This window comes from Hippopotamus amphibius, chromosome 4 (assembly GCF_030028045.1).
Source record: "Hippopotamus amphibius kiboko isolate mHipAmp2 chromosome 4, mHipAmp2.hap2, whole genome shotgun sequence".
NCBI lineage: Eukaryota > Metazoa > Chordata > Mammalia > Artiodactyla > Hippopotamidae > Hippopotamus > Hippopotamus amphibius.
This window is the reverse complement of record NC_080189.1, coordinates 101,908,244-101,935,533: the sequence shown is the minus strand read 5'-3', so window position 1 is coordinate 101,935,533 and position 27,290 is coordinate 101,908,244.

The following is a 27,290-nucleotide window of genomic DNA, read 5'->3' as shown; positions in this document are numbered from 1 at the left end:
AAATACCTAGAGACAAATGACAATGAAAACACAGTGATCCAAAACCTATGGGATGCAGCAAAGGCAGTTCCAAGAGGGAAGTTTATAGTGATACAATCCTACCTTAAGAAACAAGAAAAATCCCAAATAAACAATCTAATATTACACCTAAAGAAACAAGAGAAAGAAGAGCAAACAATACCCAAAGTTAGTAGACAGAAAGAAATCATAAAGATCTGAGCAGAAATAAATGAAACAAAAACAAAGAAAACAGTAGCAAAAGTTAATAAAACTTAAAGCTGGTTCTTTGAGAAGATAAATAAAATTGATAAACCTGTAGCAAGACTCATCAAGAAAAAGAGGGAGAGGACTCAAATTAAAAAAATTAAAAAAGAAACAGGAGAAATTACAACAGACACAGCAGAAATAAAAAGCACCATAAGAGACTACTACAAACAACTATATGCCAATAAAATGGACAGACTGGATGAAATGGATGGGTTCTTAGAAAGGTATAATCTTCCAAGACTGAATCAGGAAGACATAGAAAATATGATCAGACCAATCATGAGTAATGAAATTGAAACTGTGATTAAAAATCTCCCAACAAACAAAAGTCCAGGACCAGATGGATTCACAGCTGAATTTTATCAAATATTTAGAAAAGAGCTAACTCCCATCTTCTCAAGCTCTTCCAAAAAACTGCAGAGGGAGGAACACTTCCAAACTCATTTTATGAGGCCACCATCACCCTGATACCAAAACCAGACAAAGATACTACAAAAAAAGAAAATTACAGACCAATATCACTGATGAATTTAGATGCAAAAATCCTCAACAAAATACTAGCTAGCAGAATCCAACAACACATTATAAGGCTCATGCCCCATGATCAAGTGGGGTTTATCCCTGGAATGCAAGGATTTTTCAACATACACAAATCAATCAATGTGTTATACCATATTAACAAACTGAAGGATAAAAACCTCATGATCATCTCAATAGTTGCAGAAAAAGCTTTTGACAAAATTCAACACTCATTTATGGTAATAACTCTCCAGAAGGTGGGCATAGAGGGACCCTACCTCAGCATAATAAAGGCCATATAGAACAAACCCACAGCAAACATCATTCTCAATGGTGAAAAGTGAGAGCATTCCCTCTAATATCAGGAACAAGACAAGGATGTCCACTCTCGCCACTACTATTCAACATAGTTTTGGAAATCCTTGCCACAGCAATCAGAGAAGTAGAAGAAATAAAAGGAATCCAAATTGGAGAAGAAGTAAAACTGTCACTGTTTGCAGATGACATGATACTATACATAGAAAATTCTGAAGATGCCACCAGAAAATTTTGAGAGCTAATCAATGAATTTGGTAAAGTTGCAGGATACAAAATTAACACACAGAAATCTCTTGCATTTCTATGCACAAGCAATGAAAGATCAGAAAGAGAAATTAAGGAAACAATTCCATTCACCATTGCAACAAAAAGAATTAAACATAGGAAGAACACTCTTTGACATAAATAACAGCAAGATCTTTTTTGATCCACCCCCTAGAGTAATGGAAATAAAAAAATAAATAAATAATGGGACCTAATGAAACCTCATAGCTTCTGCACAGCAAAGGAAATGATAAGCAAAATGAAAAGATAACCCTCAGAATGGGAGAAAATATTTGCAATTGAGTCAAGAAACAAAGGATTAATCTCCAAAATATATAAACAGTTCATGCAGCTCAATATCAAAAGAACAAACAACCTAATCAAAAAATGGCCAGAAGACCTAAATAGGCATTTCTCCAAAGAAGACATATGGATGGCCAAGAGGCACATGAAAGCTTCTCAACAACACTAATTATTAGAGAAATGCAAATCAAAACTGCAATGAGGTATCACCTCACACCATTCGGAATGGGCATCATTAGAAAATCTACAAACAGTAAATGCTGGAGAGGGTGTGGAGAAAAGGGAATGCTCTTTCAGTGTTGGTGGGAATGTAAATTGATACAGCCACTATGGAGAACAGTATGGAGGATCCTTGCAAAAATAAAAATAGAGTTACCATATGACCCAGCAATCCCACTACTGGGCATATACCCAGAGAACACCATAATTCAAAAAGACTCATACAATGCCCTCCAATGTTCATGGCAGCACTATTTATAATAGCCAGGACATGGAAGCAACCTAAATGTCCATCAACAGATGAATGGATAAAGAAGATGTGGTACATATATACAATGGAATACTACTCAACTGTAAAAAGCAATGAAACTGGGACATTTGTAGAGACATGGATGGACCTAGAGACTGTCATACAGAGTGAAGTGAGTCAGAAAGAGAAAAACAAATATCACATATTAAGATATATATGTGGAATATAGAAAAATGGTACAAATCAACCAGTTTGCAAGGCAGAAATAGAGACACAGATGTAGAGAACAAACATATGGACACCAAGTGGGAACAGCAGGGAGGGTTGGGCGGGCATGAATTGGGAGACTGGGATACCAAATTGTACACTCTAAATATATGCAGTATATTGTATGTTAACTGTATCTCAATAAAAGTTTTTTTAAAAAAATACTAACCCTCTGAAGCTTGTGCTTTGTCAATTTAAAATTAGCATAATATTTATTATACATAATTTTGTAAAACTGAAATGTTGATGGTAAAACAGTTTGTAAAATATAAAGTGCTAGTCAGATGATTTATTATTAGTATTTTAATCTAAAAATATTTAAATTGTGATTAGCATATTACTAACAAATCTTGCCAAGTAATCTATATTTATATATTTTTTATTTAAAATTTAAGCCATTTTAGATAAACTTTTTTTCCAAGAAATAATTGCCACCCACCCTGAGGACCATGCCAATGAATAACTAGACAATAATAATATTAGAATTTGTATCTGAAGTTATTACATATGTATTCAAAGTTCTCCGGTTTAACAGTAAGTTAAATGTTGATAGGTGGTAAGAGATTTATTTACATATATTAAAAAATCTCAAAGATGAATAAATAGTGTAACAAAAATAAAAGAGAGCTTACATGCTCACTTTTCAATACCCTCATTAAAAAACCCAATATTAGCCTCAAAGCATTCAATGAATTACCTAACCAAGATTTTGAAAATCAATGAGATGTTTCAATGGCAAAGAAAAGTTTACATTTAGACACAGTTTTTAACTTAGCTGTAGATGGAATATAGGATCAGTCATACATGCCAGTGAGTGTTATTGTTATAACAACATTAGCAAAGATTTGAATTTATTTTTCCTTGAGAATGAGCTAAGGAGCTCAGGACATGGAAAAAGATTCAGTGTGGAAATCAGAAGCAAAAGAAAGAAGTGAAGGCACAGGACAAAGTTAGACTGAAATAAAGAAGCCCAGAAACTTAGACTAAAATAGACAAATCCCTTTATACAGTGATTATTTAGATAATTGATAGAATAAGATGGACATGGATGAGGGAAATAACTCCAAATTCTCAAAAAACTATTTAAGGTAATAACTGAGTATACCAAAGTTGTCAGGTAATAGATCAATATAAAAAAAAAAAAAGTTGCATTTCTCTAAAATAGCAGTGAATAATCTGACAATGAAATTAAAAAACCAATTCCATTTTAAAAGTAACAAAAACAACAAAGTATTTAGGAATACATTTAACCAAATAAATGCAAGTCTTACGCACTGAAAACTACAAAACATTATTGCACACATAAATCTTTTTGGACATGTATTAGTCAGTGGTTTCTTAGACATTACACCACAAGCACAAATGACAAAGCCAAAAATTGATAAATTGGACTTCATCAAATTTAGAATCTTTTGTGTGTCAAAGAACACTATCAGGGACGTAAAAATGTAACCCAAAGAATGGGAGAAACTATTTGCAATATTTATGTGTAAAGGTCTAGTATCCAGAATAAAGAACTATTACAAATAAACATTAAATAACAAATGTGCACTTATAAATTAGGGAAATAATTTGAAAATAATTTGAATCCACATTTCTCCAAAGAAAATATACAAATGGCCAATAACACATGAAAAGATGCTCAACATTGCTAGTTATTGTTAGTCAGATCGAAACCACAATGACATACCACTTCACTTCTAATAGGATGACTATTAAAAAAAAATGGAAATGACAAATTGGGGGAATGTGTTAGTGCTAGGGCTGCCATAACAAAGCCTACCACGGACTGAGTGGCTTACACAGTACACATTTATTTCTCACTGTCCTGGAGGCTAGATGTCCAAGATTAAGGTGTCAACAATGTTGATTTCCTTTGAAGCCTCTCACCTGGGCTTGCAGATCAGGGGCTGCACCCTTGCTGCTTCCTCACATAGCCTGTGAGCACCTGTGGCCCTCGTGTCTATCTGGGTGTCCAAATTCTCTGTTTTTATAAGGACACCAGTCCTATTGGATCAGGGCCCACCCTAACAGACTTATTTTAATTTAATCCACTCTTTAAAAAAACAAGATCTAAATACAGTCACATTGTGTGCCACTGAGAGTTAGGGTTTCAATGTATGAATTTGGAGGCTGTAGTTCAGCCCATGATGAGGAGGATGCAGAGAAACTGAAACCCTCATGCATTGCTGGTGGGAATGTAAAATGGCTCAGCCACTATGGAAAAAAATCTGGCAGTTTCTCAGAAATGTAAACGTAAGGTCTACCACGTAATATAAATATCCAGCTCCTAGATATATACACAAGAGAATTATGCACTGTGCACATTTGTAACCATGTGCTGTGGTGATCACCTTGCAACATACACATAGAGCAAATCATTGTGTTGTATACCTTAAACTAACATGCTTGTTATATGTCATAAAAATAGAAAAAAGAAAGGGACCAGGAGAAGGAAGGAGTCAAATAAAAATTGTCAAAAAAGAAAAAAAAAAAAAACTTGTGCCCAAAACTTGTACATGAATGTTCATTGCAACATTATTTATAATAGTCTCAAAATGAAAAGAAACTAACATGCACCAACTGATTAATGGATAAACAAAGGTGGTATATCCCTACAATGAACTATTATTGAGGCATAAAAACCGAAGTTTTAAGGTACAAGGATGTACCTTAAAAATGATGCTAAGTTAAAGAATCCAGACAAACAAGGCCACAGATTATATGATTTTATTCCTATAAAATATGCACAATAGTCAAATCCATGGATACAGAAAGTAGATAAGCAGTGGTCACAGTTTAGGGCAGGGGAAAGGGAGGGGTGGAGAGTGACCATTAACAGGCATGGAGATTTTTCTGGGCTAAGAAAATTTCTGTAATTAGATAGTGGTGATGGTTACATAGACTTGTGAATGTAATAAAAACACTGAATTGCACCCTTAAATGATGACTTTGATGATATGTGAATTATATCACAATTAAAACAAAAAAAACTCCAATTCAAGAAACCTGGGTGATTCTGAGTCCAACTTGCTTCAATTTTGTTCAGCAATAGTTCAGCTTCTCAGAAGGTCAGACACCTGAGCAACATCTGCTCCTGAGGAGTGAAGGATGCTCAGATTTTGAGGCCCATTCAGCATGAATTTGAATGCCTCTTTATTTCCTGGAAGGCTTGTAGTAAGTGACACAATTGGTTGTGAACAGAGAAAATGGAAAAAGGGGGAAAAACAAAGCAGAAAAGAAAAGAAATGCTGTTGTCAGCTTCCTTCTTCAGGGTCATTAGTCTAATTCTTTGTTAACAATCTTGATTCAGTTAGTTTAGCTAAATTTAAGATGATCTTCTTAATGATCTGGTATCATTTCTCTCCCTCTATCTCACACACACACACACACACACACACACGCACAGAGGAAGTAATTATTTGAATTTGAGGCTGCATTTGAGGTAAATCATTCTCCCTGACATGACATGTCCCTATTTCTTGAGCTATATACAGTGGGTCTGAAACTTATGTGGAAAGCTTTTATTTGAGTTGTCAAGTTAGATACTCACTGCCCAATACATTTATTTATTCATATTTTGCATCTGTTTCCACAGACGCCAACTTGAAGACCCAGATTCCAGTGTATGTGCTTTACTGTGGGGGGAGGGGACATGGAGCAGTGAGACTAGGAAGAAAGGGGCCAGTGAGGATGTGGCCTCTAGCGTGACAAAAGCCATGTGACCCTGCTGGGGATTTGGGAAAAAATAGCGTGTTGGGGCTATTCCAGCTTACGGGTGAAGAGGCTGCGTTTCTTACTCTCCAGCTCTTCATCCCTCACAGGTTGTGGGCTGCTTCCAGGAACACAGACTCTTGCACCCTGGCTTGTGTGCTCCTACAGAAAGACAAGCAAATCTGGCAGCATTGCAAGAGTTCTCTGTGTGCAGCTTGTTGTATATAATGAGGTGAATGCCAGGGCTATGTGGGTAGGGCACTGACAGCATCTGCTAGGTGTGTCTATAAATTTATTTACCTACATGATTCCCCACCAAAAAGGAGAATAAGTCAAAGAACACATGTAATACCTACCCTGAAATACAGCAGAGGAACAAATATGAATACGTGTAAAGATACCTGGTCAGACCAGTTATCCCAGCAGGATTGTATTAGCAGTGCCCCCATTCACTCTCAAAGTTGTCCCATTTTGGAAAATAAATTACAAGTTTATGTATTATATAGGTAAAATATAAATTTCAAGCAAGAATATGACATCAAACATACAAATCGTGTATATGTAACACCTAAAGTCATTAGAATAATCCAGACAGTTTAAATCATTTTACTTTTGAGCCCTCAGCATCTCATCTAGAGAATATAATAGAGAAGCAGAGACAAGTAATTACTACATGTATTGTTAATAATTGGTAATACTTACTGAATGAAAAAAAAACTATTTTTGGGAACAGAAAAATTGCTCTTTCATTTATTATTTTTTTTTAATTTCCAGGAATTTTCTCTTTTGTTTTCTTATTTCCATTTAATGATTTCTTGTGTGTCCCTTATGTCTGAAAATTTAGATATTCAAAAGAATGTACTGACTTGGAAAAAAAAATTTAGGATACTTTCAGCTTTAAAAAAAATGATCATGAGTTTGATGAAACAGTGGATCAGAAGGAAACCTAGAATTTCACTTTCTTACTGACTTACACTTGGGCAGGTCCATGATATTGACAAAAAATGTCCTCAGAATGTCCAAGTTATCAAATGAGAGAGGAAAGTTTGGTGGTGTCAGGAGATCAGCTGAGCTGGGAGAGGGGCTGAGCTGTCAGGTTATCTGAGTGGCAGATTAAAGCAACATGCCAAAAATGAAATAATTAGGGCGTTAATTGCTCACTGATAGGCACCCCCTTTCCCTCACCCATTCTCCCTCATGGACTGGCACATTGCCTGAGGGTCAGGTAGGTCTACCCAGACATGGTGATTCTCTCACTACTGAGGAGGCCCCCAAAAAAGTTCCTGAAATTTTATGAATCCTGGGAGAGCAAGGAGTAGAAAATACTGGGTACTGAGTCAGAGTGGGGAAAATTGTCCATAGAGTTCTCCCGACCCTTACCCGGTAAATAGGTCTCAGCAGAGGCACCTGAAGAAGACCCTTGTCCAAAACCTAAGATAGACTAGAAAAGGTTATAAACTCCTGGAAAGTGGAGCTCTGACTTACTGACAAAACAGAAAGAGACCTGCAGACATAGAAAATAAACTTATGGTTACAAAAGCAGATAGTAGGGGGAGAGATAAATTAGGAGTTTGGGATTAATGTATACACATTACTGTACATAAATAGGTGAACAACAAGGACCTATTGTGTAGCAAGGGAACTGTACTCAATATCTTTTAATAACCTATAAAGGAAATGAATCTGAAAAATAATATATATAACTGAATCACTTTGTTGTACACTTGAAACTGAGACAACAATGTAAATTAACTATCCTACAATTTAAAAAGAAAAAAGAAATGAAGAAGTGATGGGTTAGGAATGTGGATATTGAAGACCATCACAGCCCAAGGGCCTGAGTCCTCGACTGCAGCTGCCGTCAGAGGCTGCAAGGCGCTGACTGTGCACCAAGCCGGGTGTAGGGAATACAGCTTTCCTGTGAGCTCTGCCAGGTGAAGCCTCTGTGGTTACCTATGCTGGACCTGAAAGATCACACACAGGCTTTTAACCAGGTGGAGACCTCTTTACAAATACTCTTAATGTCCATTTGATCACTCAGAACTTTTGAACAATGCTGTACAAATTGTTTTTATGTTTTATATTAATGTGTTATGATTTCATTCTCTCTGGTTATGAATATTAAGCCAGGGAAACATGAAAAAAATAATGGCTATCTGAATCCATCTGGTTGCTCAGAATATTTGAATGCAGTTTGATCTGCAGGTTTATTAATGGGAAAATGTGGAAATAGAAACGTAGGCAATGTGTCCTCACTCAGCCACAAGGAAATCAATGCTGCTGTAAATATTATCATCTTATACTCAGAGGAGATGGGAACTGGATATCACAGGGTTCTTGGGGATGGTTTTGTATCAGCTATATAATCCTGGTTCTGACCCGTTTTGAGAACAATTGGTTCCCAGGCATTATAACTTGCACAATCAAATGATAGAAGAGTAGCAGGGGAGCTGGTCTTAGGGATGGTGAAATCACAGGGAGAATGACATCACACCTTCAGAACACAGAGTCCTCATCACTTGCCTACACCCCCACAACTGGACATGTGTTCCTTCACTCGCTAGAATCACACATACATATGAACTAGACCATTTGCCACTGGTGTACACTATATACATAGGCCTGGCCATGCCCATTTTGGCTCTGATAGGACTTGAGTCTAACTGAAACACATACACTACGTAGTATAAAAACAGTGAATAGGTTCTTCATAATAAGCATTTTAATATAAGCTTCTATATTATGTCATGGTGATATCTCATTCAAAACATTCAAAGGCTCTTGGAGGCAGGTGCTTTTAGTCCTTTCACAGAGGAGGAAACAGGGGCTTAGAGATGAATTAGCAGGTCCAAGCTCCAAGCAGAATCCAGTGAGCACTGTAGGAACACTTTTATAAACATAAAAATGGCATGCCAGCTTCATTTGAACTTGAAATACCCCAGAGAGAATTACATCATGCGTTTTTCTGCTACTGGAAAAAAGTACCACCATAAAACCTTGACTACTGCACTATTTTTTATTTAAGAACTATTGGAATGGTAAAAATTAATAATACTCTAATAGTTTCCTAAACAACAAGAATATTTCTTGTAGTAAATATTCACCACTGTATTCCATTTGTCAAGGTTATCATAAGATTTTTGATTTTTGTTTTTTTTAATAAATTGCCAACATTTTGATTTTTCTCTTAGGATTAGACTAGCGAGCTTTCCATAGATGAAAGTTATAACCCAATCATCTTGGAAGAGTAATATGTATTCTGCTGGCTAGTGCTGTTAGGAATTTTCTTATAGTCCAACTGGGAGTGCTTATGTTTACTTTGAATAAGTATGTTTTTATACATAATGAACATAAATGTTGGGAGGCAAAACTAATCCATACTCTTGGATGCCAGGTTACCAGTTACTCTTGACGAGAAGTGATGAGGGGAAGGCTGCTTCTAGGCACTGATAATATTCTTTTTCTTGATCTGTTGTGGATTGCACAAGTGACCTTTGTTTTAGCAAGTGCATCTAGGTACATGATTGGAACATGGAGGTATTAAATGATAGGTGACATTTCAATATGTATGTAACTTCAATTTTGAAAATTTAAAAAACTAAATATTGCAAAATAAAATACTTTCTTTAAAAGGTTATTTCATCAATGATAATTTAATAAATTTTAAAGAAAAATACGAGACTCATGGAGAGAGAAATATACCAGCTCTTTGGCACTTGGTAAATTACTCAAATGTTAAATACTATTTTTTTTAAATCTAAATGAATTAAATCTAAATGAGCAGTGAATGATGATTTAATTTCCCCAAATTCATATATTTGTGCCCAGACCTTTCTGACCCTTTGATGTTCTCATTTTAAAAATTATATCAATATACCTATCATTAAAAAAAACTTTAGAATATTAAAATGATGTTCCAAGGTCTTTAGTTAAAAGTGATTAATATTAGTGGCTAGTTCACCATACTAGTGATAGACCACATGGAGCAAGCTGAGGCCATGCCCATCTGGAGAACTATTATTACTGTCCTAGCAACACCCGTGATACCCGCAGATTGTCTCTACTGTAGACCTCACTTCTGAGATCCAGAACTCTGTGTCCAGTTGCCTCCCTGCTTATAACTACACTTGAATAGCTTACATTTTTTTTATGAAAGATAATCCTAGGATTTCCAATCATGTCCCTCCACAGCCCTCCAAAACTATTTTGTCCTCATTTCAGTAGACAGCGCTTATCCTTCTCATTTTAGTAAACAGAACTAACATCCATCCAGGAGCCAATTCCAGACACCTGCAGCCATTCATCTCTCATCCCTTACGTCATCATCCTGCTCAACCATCGTGCGCTGGCTTCCCTGTCATCTTAAATCTAAACCCTAAAGTTTTTCATGCCTTGAACACTCCAAGCTCTTTTTTTACCTGAGGGTTTTTAGTATGAAATTATCTCTGGAATTGTTTTATTTCCATTCTCATCAAGTTAGACGTGTTCTCATCCTATATAACTCAGTAAGTTTTTCCTCAAAGAGGCATTCCTTAGATCACACAGATCAAAGTTAATTTCCCATTCCTCCTTCAACACTGTTATTCATTCTTATAACATCCTATTATTTTTCCCTTTTAGAAATAAGCACTGTTAAATTATAAATGTATTGTTGGACTTTCCTGGTGGCGCAGTGGTTAAGAATATACCTGCCAATTCAGTGGACATGGGTTTGATCCCTGGTCCAGGAAGATTCCATATGCTGCAGAGCAACAAGTCCCTGCACCACAACTACTGAGCCTCTGCTCTAGAGCCCTCGAGCCACAACTATTGAGCCTACATGCCACAACTACTGAAGCCCACACGCCTAGAGCCCATGCTCTGCAACAAGAGAAGCCACCATAAGGAGAAGACTGCACACTGCACAGAAGAGTAGGCCCCACTCTCTGCAACTAGAGAAAGCCCACACACCAACAAAGCCCCAATGCAGCCAATAAATAAATAAATAAATAAATAAATAAATTTAAAAAATGAATAAAAAAATAAATGCATTTGATTACTTGCCAGTCCAAAATCACAAACCAATTCCTTAAAAATAAATAACATACACACACCATTTATCTCTGCATATAAATTACCATTAAATTACATATAAATTACAATTAAATAAATTGTAAATATAAATTATATTTGTATATATGCATATATACATATACAAATACATATATGTATATATATACATACATATGTATATGTATGGTTCTGTTTCTTTGGAGAACTCTAATATAATAACCACGTTCAGAAACTGGCTGATTTTGAGTTTCAAGTGGGACCTTAAGGGTTTCACTCATACTGTGAAAGCTGTGAGAAAAGGCTCTGTTTCTCAAGAAGAAAAGAACAAGAGACATATTTTGGCTGATGGGAAATGAACTTCATGCCCATCACCCTATGGAACGAGAGGGCTCTGGAGGCTGCCTGGAGTTCATTATCCTATTGTTCACACACTAACCAACCATCCAGTGGAAGGTCATCATAGGTCTCCCAACTCTGGGAGCCCAGCCCCCTGTTAACAGAGGTGCAGGAAATGAGACAGAACAATGGCATAGCTGATGCTTGTGGGCCTGAGCCTTCAAGCACTCACTGTGTGCTTAAAAGTGCTTTAAGATGACCTGGCCTTAAATGCTGGTTCCCTTGACAAACATTAAAATTAATGTATAAATACATACCACATGCTAACGTATGAGGGCAGCAGCAGTGGTACATCAAATTCAAATGCAATACTTTTGTGATATGACTATTACAGTTCTGGGAATATTTAATCATTTTATTCATGAATTGGAATATAAAGATATAGTAGTACATATATATTGCATTATTTAAGGAGTTCTAATACTCTTATAGCCATTTTTGAAGTACTTAACATTCATTTTCAGATGTAAGAAAAGGTGACAAAGAATCGCTGGCAGGGACTTGTGTAGTCCCATGGGGAAAATATTAAAGTACCAATATTAAAATTTCATTTTCTTCTGTCATACCTTGTAAAGCAAATAGTGAAGATGAATCTTTTCATCTTACAAATAAAGATATAAGATACAGAGAAGTTCAAGTTCCTAATCTAATGTGAACCAGTATGTCAGTTGAGGAGCTGAGGAACAAAGGACACATTTCCCCCTGAAACTGGAGACTGGCATTCCCCATGCTGAGTCCAGTTGTGAGAGCATGGACGATTCCTACCTTACCCGGCTGGGGAAATTCAAGGGCAGGGATGTCACAGAGTGACGATGTATTGAGGCTGTCATTTTCATAAATGTGATTGAACTGGCAAGTGGGCTGCTCCACACAGACAGGTGACAACTGTCCCATAATGATTTTACCTGTTCAGGAGAATTAAGCAAGTAGCTTTTATTGTTCATTCTGTCAAAGTCTAAGTTCCACCTGAGTATTTACTTGATGGGAAAGACAAAATGGCATTTCAAAATCATAGTGCTCTTCCAGGCACTCATTCCATCCACCTTATTGGAAAATACACGTGTGTCTTAGAATGATTCAGAATGGCAGTTAAAATAATCTACAAAAGTAAGAATTTACAGAAGTAAGTCAGGGTATACTAAATGTAGTGGCCTTTCCATCTAATTTGACTCTTTCTGTAATTAATAGGTCATGGTAAGAGTAAACAGAAAGAGTTCTAGAAAACCTTTTGCTGAAGTCGCTTAAGAATTTACCATAATGTAGATGTTTTAGACACAGCTGCCTCCATTAGCAGGATGCACACATGGCTGCCATAAAGAGAACAGACTACTGGTCTAAGTACACAGCTTTGAAATGCGACAAGGATAATGGAGTGACAGCCATACAGAAAAATAATAAATAATGCCTTTGCAGCAACATGGTTGGACCTAGAGATTATCATACTAAGTGAAGTAATCCAGACAGAGAAAGACAAGTATCACATGATATCACTTATATGTGGAATCTAAAAAGATGATAAAAATGAACTAATTTACAAAACAGAAATAGACACACAGACATAGAAAACAAACTTATGGTTACCAAAAGGATAAGGGGGGTATGGTTAAGTTAGAAGTTTGGGATTAAAATATACACACTACTATATAGAAATAACCAACCAGGACCTGCTATATCGTACAGAGAACTATACTCAGTATCTTGTAATGATCTATAATGGAAGAGAATGTACGTGATGTACTATTATAACTATATTATACATATATATAATTGAATCACTTTGCTATACATCTGAAACTAACACAACATTGTAAATCAACTATACTTCAATAATTTTTTTTTTTAAATGGATAATGGAGTCAGTTTTGAGGACAGTCAAGTAGCTCTGTAGGTGGTCTATATAAGTACTTTTTTCTGGCATTGGAAAAACAGAGATTAGGGGAATTTCTCTCATTTCTTTTCTCATCCCTATGTTGAGTGTCTTTTCAATTTTAGAAAAAATAGTGTTAGTTTTCTCTGTGTTTCTTCCTTTTATGTTATTTTTGAAAGTGATGAAATTTCACAAATAATTTATCAGACAACTGTTTAATATTTATACTGTGAATTAGCCCTATGATTAGTTTTCCCTTGTTATATCCAACAAGGGGTAATGTTCAGGAATAGACCAGGTTCAAACAGCCAAGGGTATTCAGGCAATCAGGCAGGATATAGGATAGAGGACAGACTGAATAATAAATACCAGAGTTCCCACAGCCAGAGAGAGGGGATGCAGAGGACAGCTCTGGGCATCCATGGTGGAGAACATCCTCAGGAGTCTCTCTTTAGAGAAGCCCAGTGTCTGCACCAGGGTCAGGATCCCACTCTTAGACTGTGGGGAAGAAGGGGTAGCAAATGAAGGAAGTCTCAGACCATTATGCAGAGAAAGGCAGCTTACTGAACTTGACCTCAAAATGGCCCCTTAACACAAGCACAGTCAAAGGAACCAGACCCCTGGTCAGTGGGCTGGCACCAGGAGGAGACAGAAGGTCTAATATGGGAGCTGAACTTCAAGAGCCCTGTCATTTTTGTGCATTTCTGTACGTGACCTGGAGTCAGCTGAAGGGCAATATATTCTGGCCCAGATGAGTGTTAGGATGAGTCATCTCAGAATTTGTGGCAAAGGTAACCCGTTATCACAAAAGGTGCTGCTAGGGCCAAGGCGCAGGGGCTGACACAAGAGCTGTGCACTCACCCTGCATACATTTTACTGAGATCAGGTGATTTAATGCTTTGAAGTAAAATCAGGATTATTTGGGGGACGGTTTGAGAGGCTGAGGACACTCATGTGTTCAGATGTGGCAGCACTCCTGAACAGATGAGTCTCCTAAAAGAGGGTCATATCTGTCCCTTCCCATCCTCAATGCCATAAGTCCCAACCAACAGAGGGTAAGAAACCAAAATATGGGTCCGGTATATTCATGAACCTTTTTTCACAGTTTTATTCATTTCACCAACATCTTTTTCATGCAGACAAAGACAGACTCAGGGACCCTTCCAGATGGTTTCTGGGTTCCTAGTTAGGTTTTCATTCTTCTAAGTCCTCTGCCTCCCCACTTCTACCCCCAAATAAAGAGAAAACTGAGGAGGATTATAAGGGCTGACTGTTATCTGAAACAAATATTATTTCACCTAATCAGCACCAAGATATATGAATGTGGGCACTGAGTAAGGGGACATTACTTACTCAGGGTACTCAGGGAACTGGTAGATCCAGTCAAACCCTTCTCTACTGTTTTGAAGATCATACAAGGTTCTCCTTTGGCTTGATGACTTAGAAAAGATTTGTGAGAACTAATTTTAGGTTAACTTATTGGTTATTATTCACCTAATTTGGATAGAAGGTTCAAAATCTGAACACAGGACATATGTCTTGAGAGATGAGTCTGTTGAGACCATAATGGACACTAGCATGCATTATTCCAAGTTTTACACCTTTTACAGCTGATTATTACCTTTGTGGTTCTTCCCTCTTGAGTTAGGCTCATGTGCAATTCCATGAGAAAGATTTAACTGCATTTCAGCAAAGCACTGGGCCCTCTTTACTGGAAAATTTAAAATCTTCAGCACTAGCCCAGGTCCTGATCTTACCCAATGTGCTGTCTTTGTCTTCTGTTGAAGTTAAAAACAAAGGAGCCAGCTGTTTTACCAACAAAATGAGTTTATTTGGGAATAGCCAAGAATTGCAATCTGGGACAAACTGTGAAGAATCACAAGCAAGTCCAAAGAAGAGAGGAGAGGGACTTGCTTTTACAGAGGAAAGATGGAAATTGGAGAGGGCTGTGAGGTGTTCTCATTGGCTGCAGGCACTGGGTGGCTTGTTGCTGGGTCAGAGGAGATTGTTCTTCGTGCTGGGGTCTCTAAGCTGTGGTGAATGGTACCTTTATGAGAACCCCCCTTCAGGGCTTCCCAACTCCTTTTTTAAATGTTTTCCTTCATTCATTTTCACACCTCCCTCAAAAATTTGCCTATTTCCAGGGTGATTTTTTTCAAATTCTATTTTAGCAGGGTATAAGTGGAGATAAAAAAGAAAACAGATGAACATTGTATTGTTTTTAGTTTAATGGTTACTGAGTCAGGGTAGTATTTCTAGGGCATACACAGAACCCTAGTAGAACCCCATTTATTCATGGTTAAAAGGTTTTCCTTGGGAAACCAGTATGATAAGTTTAGGCAGTCAGTCAAAAGTATATAAGAAGGACAGATATATGTTACATCCAAATAAACATACTCAAGGTTAGCCTTCCCTTGCTGGCTTGGTGAAGTGAGTTTAGCCACTTGTGATTCTTGAGAGAAGGGGTTGTTTGTTCAGGGTCTACCTGTGCTACTGATCAAGGCTGATGTTACTGGTTATGGCTATTAATATAGGTCTGGATTAACTTGATAGCATTCTTGGAAAGTAGTTGTTAACACTACTAAATGTAAAATAGATAGCTAGTGGGAAGCTACAGAGCACAGGGAGATCAGCTTGATGCTTTGTGAAGACCTAAGGAGTGGCATAGGGAGGTTGGGAGGGAGGCTCAAGAGGGAGGGGATATGGGGATATATGCATACATTTAGCTGATTCACTTTGTTGTACAGCAGAAACTAGCACAAAACTGTAAAGCAATTGTACTCCAATAAAGATTTTTTTTTAATTATATTGAATATGAGAGGGAAAAAATCTGTCCCATTTCATTTCATTTCTAAGCACACATGTAGACTACAAATTTTAGGCCTGCAGTTAGTTTTGGCACCACTTCCAAAGCTCACTCCCCCCATACACCTGTTCCACTTTGAGCTCTTTCTCCTTCTCCAGCTCTGATGCAGGATTGCATAACAACCTCACATTCCATATGTTGAAAGTGGTGGAGTTTCTAGATGTAGGGACTCCACACACGGGGTCTGTGTACTTAATCTGTCACTTAAAGAAGAGCTTCTCACTGTTATGAAATCCTGGTTTTATAATTTGACGAGAAAGAAAGAAATTTCCATTGTCTTAAGCCACTGCATTTTGGGGTTTTGCTGGTTAAGTGCTAACAAAGCCCTACCTAATACACTGGAATACCACTTCCTCACCAATGGAGCTACAGAACATAGAATAGTGTAGTGAACTGTGTAGGTGCTGGGGATAGTAATGGGTGCAGGTGTTATACAGAATTATATTAAAGCCACACCAGATGTTTTCTTACTGGATGTTACTGCATATATATTTTACTTTCCTGGAAATGCCATGCCTACTTAGATCTTCAGTCATAAATGTGTTATGATTGGTGGATTAAGATGTAATCTCAAAATAGAGTTAATCAAGACAGGTAAGCTCTGTCTCTATTGTATTCTCTAAATATGATGGTGCTTTGAAGAAAAATTATGTAAAAATATTTGCTCTTACTCTCTAACTGGCCTCTCAAGTGTGTATAAATTTAGATAACTGACTAATTGGATATATACATATATATGTGTGTGTATAAATATACAATTACATTACAAATGTGTATATAAGTACAAATTGCATTATCAATGGTATTCTGGTGGTGCTTTATTGTCTATACTTGTTCAACTAACCAGCAAGTAAAAGGAAGCCAGTATATTACCTATTCTTTTTTATTTTTAATTACCAGCAGATGCTTCCATTTACCCTAAGTGTTCTTATTCAGTGAACTGTGCAAAATTTTTAAGCTCTTTATTAGAATATAATTGCTTTACACTGTTGTGTCAGTTTTTGTTGTACAACAAAGTGAATCAGCTGTATTTATACATGTATCTGCATATACCCTCCCTCCTGCAACTGCTTCCCTCCCTCCCTATCTCAGCCCTATAAGTCATCACCCATCTTGGAGTTGACCTCCCTGTGTTATGCAGCAGCCTCCCACTAGCTATTTTACATTTGGTAGTGTATATATGTCAATGTTACTCTTTCACTTTATCCCAGCTTCCCTGTCATCCCCACTCTGTGTCCTCAAGTCCGTTCTTTACATCTGCATCCTTGGTCTTGACCTGGATTGGGTAATGTGTTTTCAGTCATCAAGGTGTAGTATTATTTGGGAGTACTAAGCTAACGTGTTACCAACCCTCATCCCTGCAGCAGGGATAATTTGTTGTAAGAGAAAGTAAATTAATTATCCCTCACTTCTGCTATAAATTTAAAGTTGAAATTCCTTTTTGCCCAGCAGATGCTACCTAATTGTGCCTGCATGATGACCCATTAGTTTCCTGTAAGTCCCTCAAAGTTAATGAAATTCAGGCAAACTTTCATCAGAGTTTCTCTGTCCTCCAGTTCTGTGAGTTTATTTTTTTTAACTTTTCCTTGGGTTAGTTATGGTTGGGTTTAAATTCATATCTGCAAGGAGAGAGTAGGGAAAACTAAAATTCAATATTTTCCTAATTTTTAATAATTTAAATAAATTATTTGAGATAAAATGAGCATTTTACCAGTCATATCATTAGTATTATAATTCTGAAGATGATTTAAATTAGGCTATACAATAGATAAATCTTCTTCACTCCCCAACACAGTACTACTGCATTAGACAGTGAAGTGTAATGTGAATTTAGTGTAATCTTGTATAGATGTGTGCACATTGTATTAAAAATCACTCCTGCTATAATGGTATGGATAATAATTAGAAGCACAGATTTATAAGAAAGGGGTGTGATCTTAGAGTAAAAATATATTAGTGCAGAAAAGAAACAGAGGTATTCTAATACAAGTCCTTTATTCTATAGTTCACATCTCAAATCTGGTTTTTAAGTTCCTCAAGAATGACCTTATCTCTCACATAGGTTACTAGCATGTCTTCATTTTAGTCTATTCCCCTCTACAGCATTTCAAAATCACTTTCAAATTTTAATCTTATTTTTTTGACCAGCCATAAACTGCCCTTATTCCTGAGTATACCCTATCTTAATCCAAGCTCAGTTCCTATCTCAAGCAATGTCATCTTAGTCACTCTGTTTGTCCATCTGTCATCACACGATAGATATAGTTTCATCTACAGAACTAGAACAATATAAACACACCAATATTTGTCTTAGCAAGATTTACATCTAACCATTGTAAATATAAAGTGTGAATCATACAGAAAAAGACAGCCCATTTGTTTTTACCTGATCCTGTTGGCAAGATGGATTTGGATTCACAGTGAAGTTGATACTGGCTGAAAAAGTCCTTAAAAATGTCACATGAAAAGTAATCATCCATTTATTTATTCATTTATTCATTAAAGATATATTTATTCATTAAAAATATATGTTTAACTTCTGAGAGTCTACTTTGTGCTAGCATTGGGGTACAATAGGACTGACAATTGGAGAAAGACAATAAAATAATTTTTAAAAGATCGTGAAGATAACACATCTTTAATCAGTTTCTGAAATTATTAATCAAAAACATGTTGTAACAAGTTCAAAGTATTATAAAATCATATTGAGTTCATATATTAATAACTGAAATAAATTATTAGTAAATCATAATCTGGAAATGTGTTAATTTCTCTGTAGTATTAACTTTGAACTCTAAGTTTTGCAATTCTTTTGAACATCACCATAAAATACTAACAATGACACCAAATTGGGTCCCTGTGTTCAGAGAGGGCTGAAACATGTTAGTCAAAGTTTATAGAGCATTTTATGATGCAAGGTGTTATTATTTTAAAAAGTATATAATATTGATGAAATTAATATTGTTTCATGTGATTTTAAAAGTATATAATATTGATGAAATTAATATTGTTTCATGTGATTTTAATATTCTAATAGCAATGTCAAAGTCTATTTCTGTGAGAACAACAGGAAATCTCATTCATTGCTAGTAAGAAAGCAAAATGGTACACCTTGCAAGACCATTTAGCAATTGTTATAAAGTATAACATACACTTACAATAAATCCCAACAATTTTATTCCTAATATTTAACCTAGTAAATTTGAAGTGTATGTTACCTCAGAAGCCTGTATATAAATGTTTATTGCTGCTTGATTCACAATCACCAAAAACCAACATACCCTTCACAGGGGGATAGATTAACAAACTCTCATGTATCCATACAATGGAATACTATTCAGAAATAAAAAGGATTGAACTATTGACACAAGCAACAACATGGGTGAATATTCAACACATTTTGTTGAGTGAAAAAAGCTAAACCCAAAAGTTTACATATGGTGTAATACCATTTGTATGACATTAAGAAAAAGTCAAAACAAGAGAAGCAGAAAACAGATCAGTGTATGATAAGAGTAAGTGGGTTAACTCAAGAAGAAACTTCCCAGGGGGATTTTTAGGGTAAAAACACTATTTGATATTGTACTGTGGTGTTAGAGACATGACTATGTGTGTATCAAAACCCATAGAAATGTACACCACAAAAAATGAACTTTGTAATGTGTACATCAAAAAAAATCAACATCAGGGGATCCTAGGGTGGAATGTAGTCTGCACAAAATGAATCTAAGGGCATTAAAAATGTCACTGAGGGACTTCATATGTGGCACAGTGGTTAAGAATCTGCCTGCCAATTCAGGTGACATGGGTTCGATCCCTGCCCCAGGATGATCTCATGTGCCATGGAGCAACTAATCCCATGTGCCACAACTATTGAACCTGTGCTCTAGAGCCTGTGAGCTACAACTATTGAGCCCATGTACCACATCTACTGAAGCCCACAGGCCTAGAGCCTGTGCTCCACAACAAGAGAGGCCACCACAATGAGGAGTCCACGCACCACAACAAAGAGTAGCCCCTGCCTACCACAACTAGAGAAAGCCCATGTGCAGCAATGAAGACCCAACATAGCCAATAAAATAAATAAATGAATAAATAAATAAATTTATATAATTTTTTTTTTAAAGTCACTGAAGGAAGTAGGGGGAAAGGAGATGGCCTAAGTACTTTGGAAATCTGTATTTTTAACTGGATTCTGTAAGGCTAAGGATCGAAGGAACTGCACGTAAACATTGCAATCTAATTGGTAACTTTCTTTCTCAAAGGGATATGGGTCACAAATTCTGAAATTATTTTACCCATATACTAGTGTTAAACAGTAAGTAAATGAATTATTGACAACAGGAGACTGGTTTCTCACTGTTTGAAAAAGGATACACAACAAACAATCAAGGAAGAACAGGATGAGTCCTGTGGCTCTGCATTACCTTTGGAAATATCAGTATGAACTCATTTATCTTAAAATATATTCAGACAGATACATACATACATAAACATACATATAAGTGTATGCATGGATACAGATACATACAGACATATCTTAGTTCTGTCTGCTGAGAGGGTGTGGAAGCAGTGTGCCCTCAGTAGCAATGATTTACAGTCACAATGAGCACAGTTAGTGCTCAGATCTTGGTTTCTAAATGCCATCCTCTTCCAACAACAACAACAACAGAAGAGGGAAACTTTGGAGAAATGGCAGAGACAAGGAAAATGCAAGATGAGCTTGGAGCATCTTGTTATGCCCAAAAGCAAGGTATGCTTCTACCCACCAAGAAAAGAAGAAGCACAGAGGCAGAGACATAGCTACAGTGGAATGGAAGCCAACCTCAAATATCTCTCACTGCTCAAAACTGGAATAATTTGAACAGCAAAAAAAGTAATATATGTGTCATATTAGAATCCACAGAATAAAATAAATATCCATATGTTCATGTCACCATAGATAAATGATTGAATAAACAAATAAATGGGAAAAAGCACAATTCTTTTACAGAAAAATTCCAAATAACATATGGAAAAGTTATTTCCACTCAATGAGGTGGAGATTAATTCCTCTCCCCTTAAGTGTGAGTTTGACTTAGTGATGCTGTTCCAAAGAGGGAAGTTTAAAGTGAACAATAGTAACTTTATAATGGGAACATCTAGCAGACAACACACTAAGTGATCAAGGTTAACATTATGTGATGTCATTTGGTGTCATGGATTCCTTGATTTGATGTGATAAGGGCACTTCAACTTTCTGGCATTCTTTCCAACAAGATGTAACCCCAATCTACCCATGATAAAACACCAAAGAGAGGGACTTCCCTGGGGTGCAGTGGTTAAGAATCCACCTGCCAATTGTGGGCCACAACTACTGAAGACCACATGCTGAAACTACTGAATATTGTGTGCCTAGAGCCCATGCTCCGCAACAAGAGAAGCCACTGCACAGAGAAGCCCACACACTGTTAGTGAAGAGTAGCCCCCACTCGCCACAACTACAGAAAGCCTGTGCAGCACTGAGAACACAACACAGCAAAAACAAACAAAAAAACAAATGAAAAAAAAAAAAAAAACACAACAAAGAGAACCAAATTGATGGAAATTCTATAACATGCCTGACTGGTACTATTCAAAATTCTCAAGGTCATAAACATAGGAAAGATTGAGAAACTTTAACACATGTAAGGAGATTAGAGACTGGATGACAATTCAGTATGTTATCTTGATTGGATCCTGGTACAGAAAAATGAATATTAATGGGAATACTGATAAACTCCCAGCAGAGTTTGTAGTTTAAATAATAGTATTGTCCCAAAGCTAATTTCTTTATCTATAAAGAGTGCAAATAATTGTTCCATGGTTATGTAAAATGTTAACATTAAGAGAAGCTGGGTGAAGGTAGTGTGGGAACACTCTGTCCTGTCTTTGTACTTCTTCTCCCAATCTAATGTTGTTCAAAAATAAAAAAGGGTAAAATTTTTGGAAAAAAGTATGGTTATTATATTACAAGTACAGTAATTTTATAATTTGTAAACTTTAGCCATGCAGTATGGAAATGGCTGATAGTTGATTATCATTGTGCAAATTCAAGGTTTCAACCTGAGTTTATTTTACGCATTAAAATCCAAAGAAAGCAGCTATTAAATATTAATCAAAATTGCCCTCTGACCTATATCATAATTTAATATCACATTTTAGGTTTAGAAGGGAACTTAAACATGATGTAATCAATCAATGTCTGAATTCCTTGTAGAATGTTGTAAAGCTCTTCACTTAGAAAACCCCCAGTCATGAATATGTTTCATTATCAGACACTTGGTTCATAAAATCTTGTTATTGAACTAACACAAACATCAATTTCATTTTTTACCAGTCATACCATTCTTAACCCTTTATTTTGACAGAAAATAAGTCTAATTAAGTAGCTGTAGCTTCTGTACCTTCACATTACCAGGGTAGGACCAAATTTTTCTTCTTGCTTCAAGAAACCTTGTTGCTCTTCTAATAGTATTTATAAGTCTTTATATATTACTTTTAATTACTTGTAACATATTCAAAAACTGAACTTATTTTATCTGCCAAATATGCATCTATCTAGTATTGTTTACAAAATTGCAAAAAAAAAAAAATTAAAGGTACTTGGTATTAGAGAACTTTGTATTTTTTCTAGTGATTAAAAATTTCTCTATCTCCCTCTTTCTCTCTCTCTCTCTCTCTATATATATATATATATATATACACACACACATATATAGTATAATATAATATATAATATATATTGTATATATATATAAAATCTGAAACTATGATTTAATAATTAAATTAGACTATAAATCATGGATTACATCAAACTGATGGCTCTATAATTAATGCAATCTACTCTCTACCTTTGAAAATATATATAATAATTAAAATATATATAATTATTTTTTAGGCTTAAGTTATGTTATCCATGATTTTAAGATCCTTGGCATTATTTCTGAAATATATTCCTATGACATTACTTCCTTCCAAAGCTTACAAAATACACTGAAGAGTCTTGAAATTTTTTTCAAGTTGAAAATATATACATCTTATAAACAGACTTCAATAGTGATAAGTAGAGATTAATGGACTATACATAGAGATTACATAATTATATACAGGGACTATATATATGTATGTATATGTATAATCTATGCGTATATGTTATATACAGATCAACTATTGCTATAGGTTGAATTGTGGCCCCCTCAAACTCATGTTGAAGTCCTAACCCCCTACCCAGGACCTCATAATGTGGTTATATTTAGAAATAGGGTCTTTAAAGCCTTGCTCAAGTTAAAGTGGAGTCTTTGGTGTGGTCCCTAATCCAACATGACTGATGTCTTTTTAACAAGAAATTAGGGCTTAGACACAAGGAGAAGACAACAGTCTACATACAAAGGAAAAGGGTCTCAGAGGACATTTATCCTGCTGACACCTTGATTTCACACTTTAATCCCCAGACTGTGAGAAATAAAATTCAATTTTTTGTTATGCACTCTATTGTAATGTGTTACATCAGCCTTAGCAAACTAATGTGATTGTATAAAACTAAAGATTATTTAGTTCTCATTTTACAAAGACAACAACATTTTGTTGAGAATTACCATGCACATCTCTCACATACATTTTAGTATTAGTGTAACCACATGTATATATGTACAAAAGACTACGGGAACATTCCAGGAAATCTTATATAAATTTCTATTTCATCCACAATGAGGAACAGATCATGAACCTCACAGTGACATCAGGGAGTAGACCCCAACTGGTCAGGCTAGATCATGCTTCCAGTTCCACACCCCTCTTTCCGTACATCAGCTGCTCCCTGCTGCAGGGCCCCTATTAGCAATCAGAGAGGGCACATGAGAGATCTAAAGCACTTTCTGAAATACAACCTTTAATAATTAATTTTTGGTTGGTTTTATTTCCAACATATTTGCAAAGTGTTGGCTCTAGACTATTTGTTACTTAAATTGGTGAAAATAAGAGAATGATTTTCTTATTTGCCTTAACCTCGGTATTTCAGTTTTAACTTTTAACTTGTCCTCTCTTTCATGCCTTCATACTCTGCTTTAATCTGTGTTTTGATGCTGCAGTGGCGCAGAGGTGATTTCACACCTTCTTTGCAGTGTAATTTTGTGTTTGAAGTCTGAACTGGGAATGAATATGCCATTACCTATATCAAGACATGTCCTTGTGACATCAAGGGTCAATCAAGTTTCACAAGAACTTTAGACTATCTGATCTCATAACAGTCTTTTAGTCTATTTTTTCAAATATTGGTTTAATATCCATTTAGTGAAGCCAAAGAACAACTAGTTTTTGTTCATAAAAATGACGTATTTTCACAATAAGGAATTTAATGCATTGGTCAATTGTCTGCCATTTTCAGAATCACAGAATATCTTTGAAAGATTATGCCATCATTTAATATTTTAATAATTCAAACAGTAAAACTCATAACTTGTCCTCTATTAAAAGGATCAGGCTTTGAATTATTAAGTTTTAAAATTTCACCTGTATGTTTGCTACTATAGACTTTAGACAACCACCATCCAATGTATCTTAATGGCAAGAATTACATACAGTATCAACTGCATTCCATTGGTAGCAATGAGAAGGCTCTGTGTGTGTGTTAATTTTTTAAAAAAATAACCCATGGCAATTCTTTCTTTCTCAGTAGGTGTAGTCTAATTCATTATTTATCAGCTACATACTGAAATGTCTGTATAAAATCTGTGTATCTGGATTTAAAAGTCCAGAGATGTTGAACCACTGGAGTTGTGACCTGTGGACAGCTGCCCCCTGGCCTGTCCCCTGTCCAGTCTGGTAACATATCAACAACCACCTCAATGTCAGTGGATTTTTGTTCTAATTTTTTTTCCTCACATGTTTTCTCTCATCATATCTTAGAAGATGCTCAAGAGGCCAAAGAACACAAATGCCCTCTGTTGAGACTTTTAAAAGCCACATAATTATATGTAAGTATCAATATATATATGTGTGTGTATTCCCATGATTTCAAAGGAACCACATGGTCCATAATTGAATCTTACAGAAAATACACATCTCCAAGGGGAGTAGTGTTACAGCCTATAATGCTGTCTAGAGGGGTTCCAAGTTTACAAGGATATAATGCTTAAGTAACTTCCTCAGGATCTGTTATTATCAGTTAGAGTTCTTCCTGGAAGGTAGGCTTTTTATTTGCCTGTGTTCAGTTGGTTTAGTTTATTCCTTATCCAAAAGGACCACATGGGAGTACGCAGAATAAGGAACCACAACCAGCTGTCATTGACAGCCCCTTGTGGGGGTAGGTTTGGAAAGTCTTCCTTTAATCTTGGGTTAAAAAAGAATTAATAACTAGTGGAAAAATCCAATTCCTCACTTGTATTTTTGTTCAAAATTATAAGCACAGTTGGGAGAAATCAATATCTTTTGTGGACTTTTTGAATTTTTAGATTTTAGCATGGCTTATTTTGATGCCACAAGACAAAATTGGGTCTTCACTGAGAATTCCACTGCAACTGACATCACCTCATAAACTATGTCACAATGTACAGCTTATTATGTGATACTTAGTGCTTCCTTAGTTCACAAACTATATCTGCTTCAAAGTATCTGCCACTTAGCTTGCACTATTTTGCTAAAATATGAGTAAATTTTGTCTGCCTAATAAATTTGTGTTCTTTTTTCTTAATGTCTGAATATGCCTGTCTGAATTCACAGTTCAAAGGAATTTAATGTTGATCAAGAATGTTGTAAACATTTCAAAGTTTATCATAGGCTGGGATCAAGCAACTTACCTGTTGAAATCGTGTGCCTGTGTGTGTTGGGAAAGGGGTTTTCTATTAAAAATTGACCTGGTAATTGGAATTGAATGAGCAGAGACCAGCAGAGCTACAATAATTTGCATTTGGATGGAATTATGATTGTTTACATGAGACTCAGGGGCACTGATAGCATAGAATGTATGTTAATAATCCTAATAGTTAGCATTTATTGTGTCTGCACAGTGTGCCACAGACTGTTTTTGCACTTGACATTATATATATGTATACATACACATACATACATACATATATATATATATATATATATATATGGTGTGTGTGTGTTTATCTTTACAATCATGCCATTAATGAGGTACTTACTTTCTTTTAGGCCATTTTCAGATGAGAAAACAGAATTCTGAAAGACCATTTGCTCCATATCTCCCAAATAAAAAGTATCAAACCTCAGACTGGAACCCCGGGCTTTCTGATTCGAAACCAAGGAATAATATTGACATATATACACCACCAAATGTAAAATGGATGGCTAGCGGGAAGCTGCTGCATAGCACAGGGAGATCAACTCGATGCTTGGTGATGACCTATAGGGGTGGGATAGGGAGGGTGGGAGGGAAGCCCAAGAGGGACGGGATATGGGGATATATATATATATATAAATATAGCTGATTCACTTTGTTGTAAAGCAGAAACTAACACAGCATTGTAAAGCAATTGTACTCCAATAAAGATCTGAAAAAAAAGCTAATCAAAAACAAACAAACAAACAGAAAACAAATGCACTTTATGTATCTATAAAAGTGTGTCCCTCACGTTTCCTACCATGGAGAGGACGGTTGACTGATGACCACCACTGCTGCGCTCTGACTCCACCACCACATTCCAACAGGCTGCTCCCCACCTCTGCATTGCAGGAAAGCTAGTGTGGGCACATTCCTGCGAGCCCTGACTCTACTCGGAGGGGTGACTTTGCCCATCAGGCTTAGCCTTGCTAAACTCTCATAGAACTGTCTGGCCATCTGAGATTCTTTCTATCTAAACTTCTTTTTTCCCCTCTCTACTTTGTAGGATTTAGTCTTGTATCCAGACATGTTATTCTTTCACCCTTGTCTAACTCTATCCTCATGTTTTCTCACAGGCTGTCTTAGTTAGCTAGGGCTGCTATAACAAGACGCCATAGACTTAACA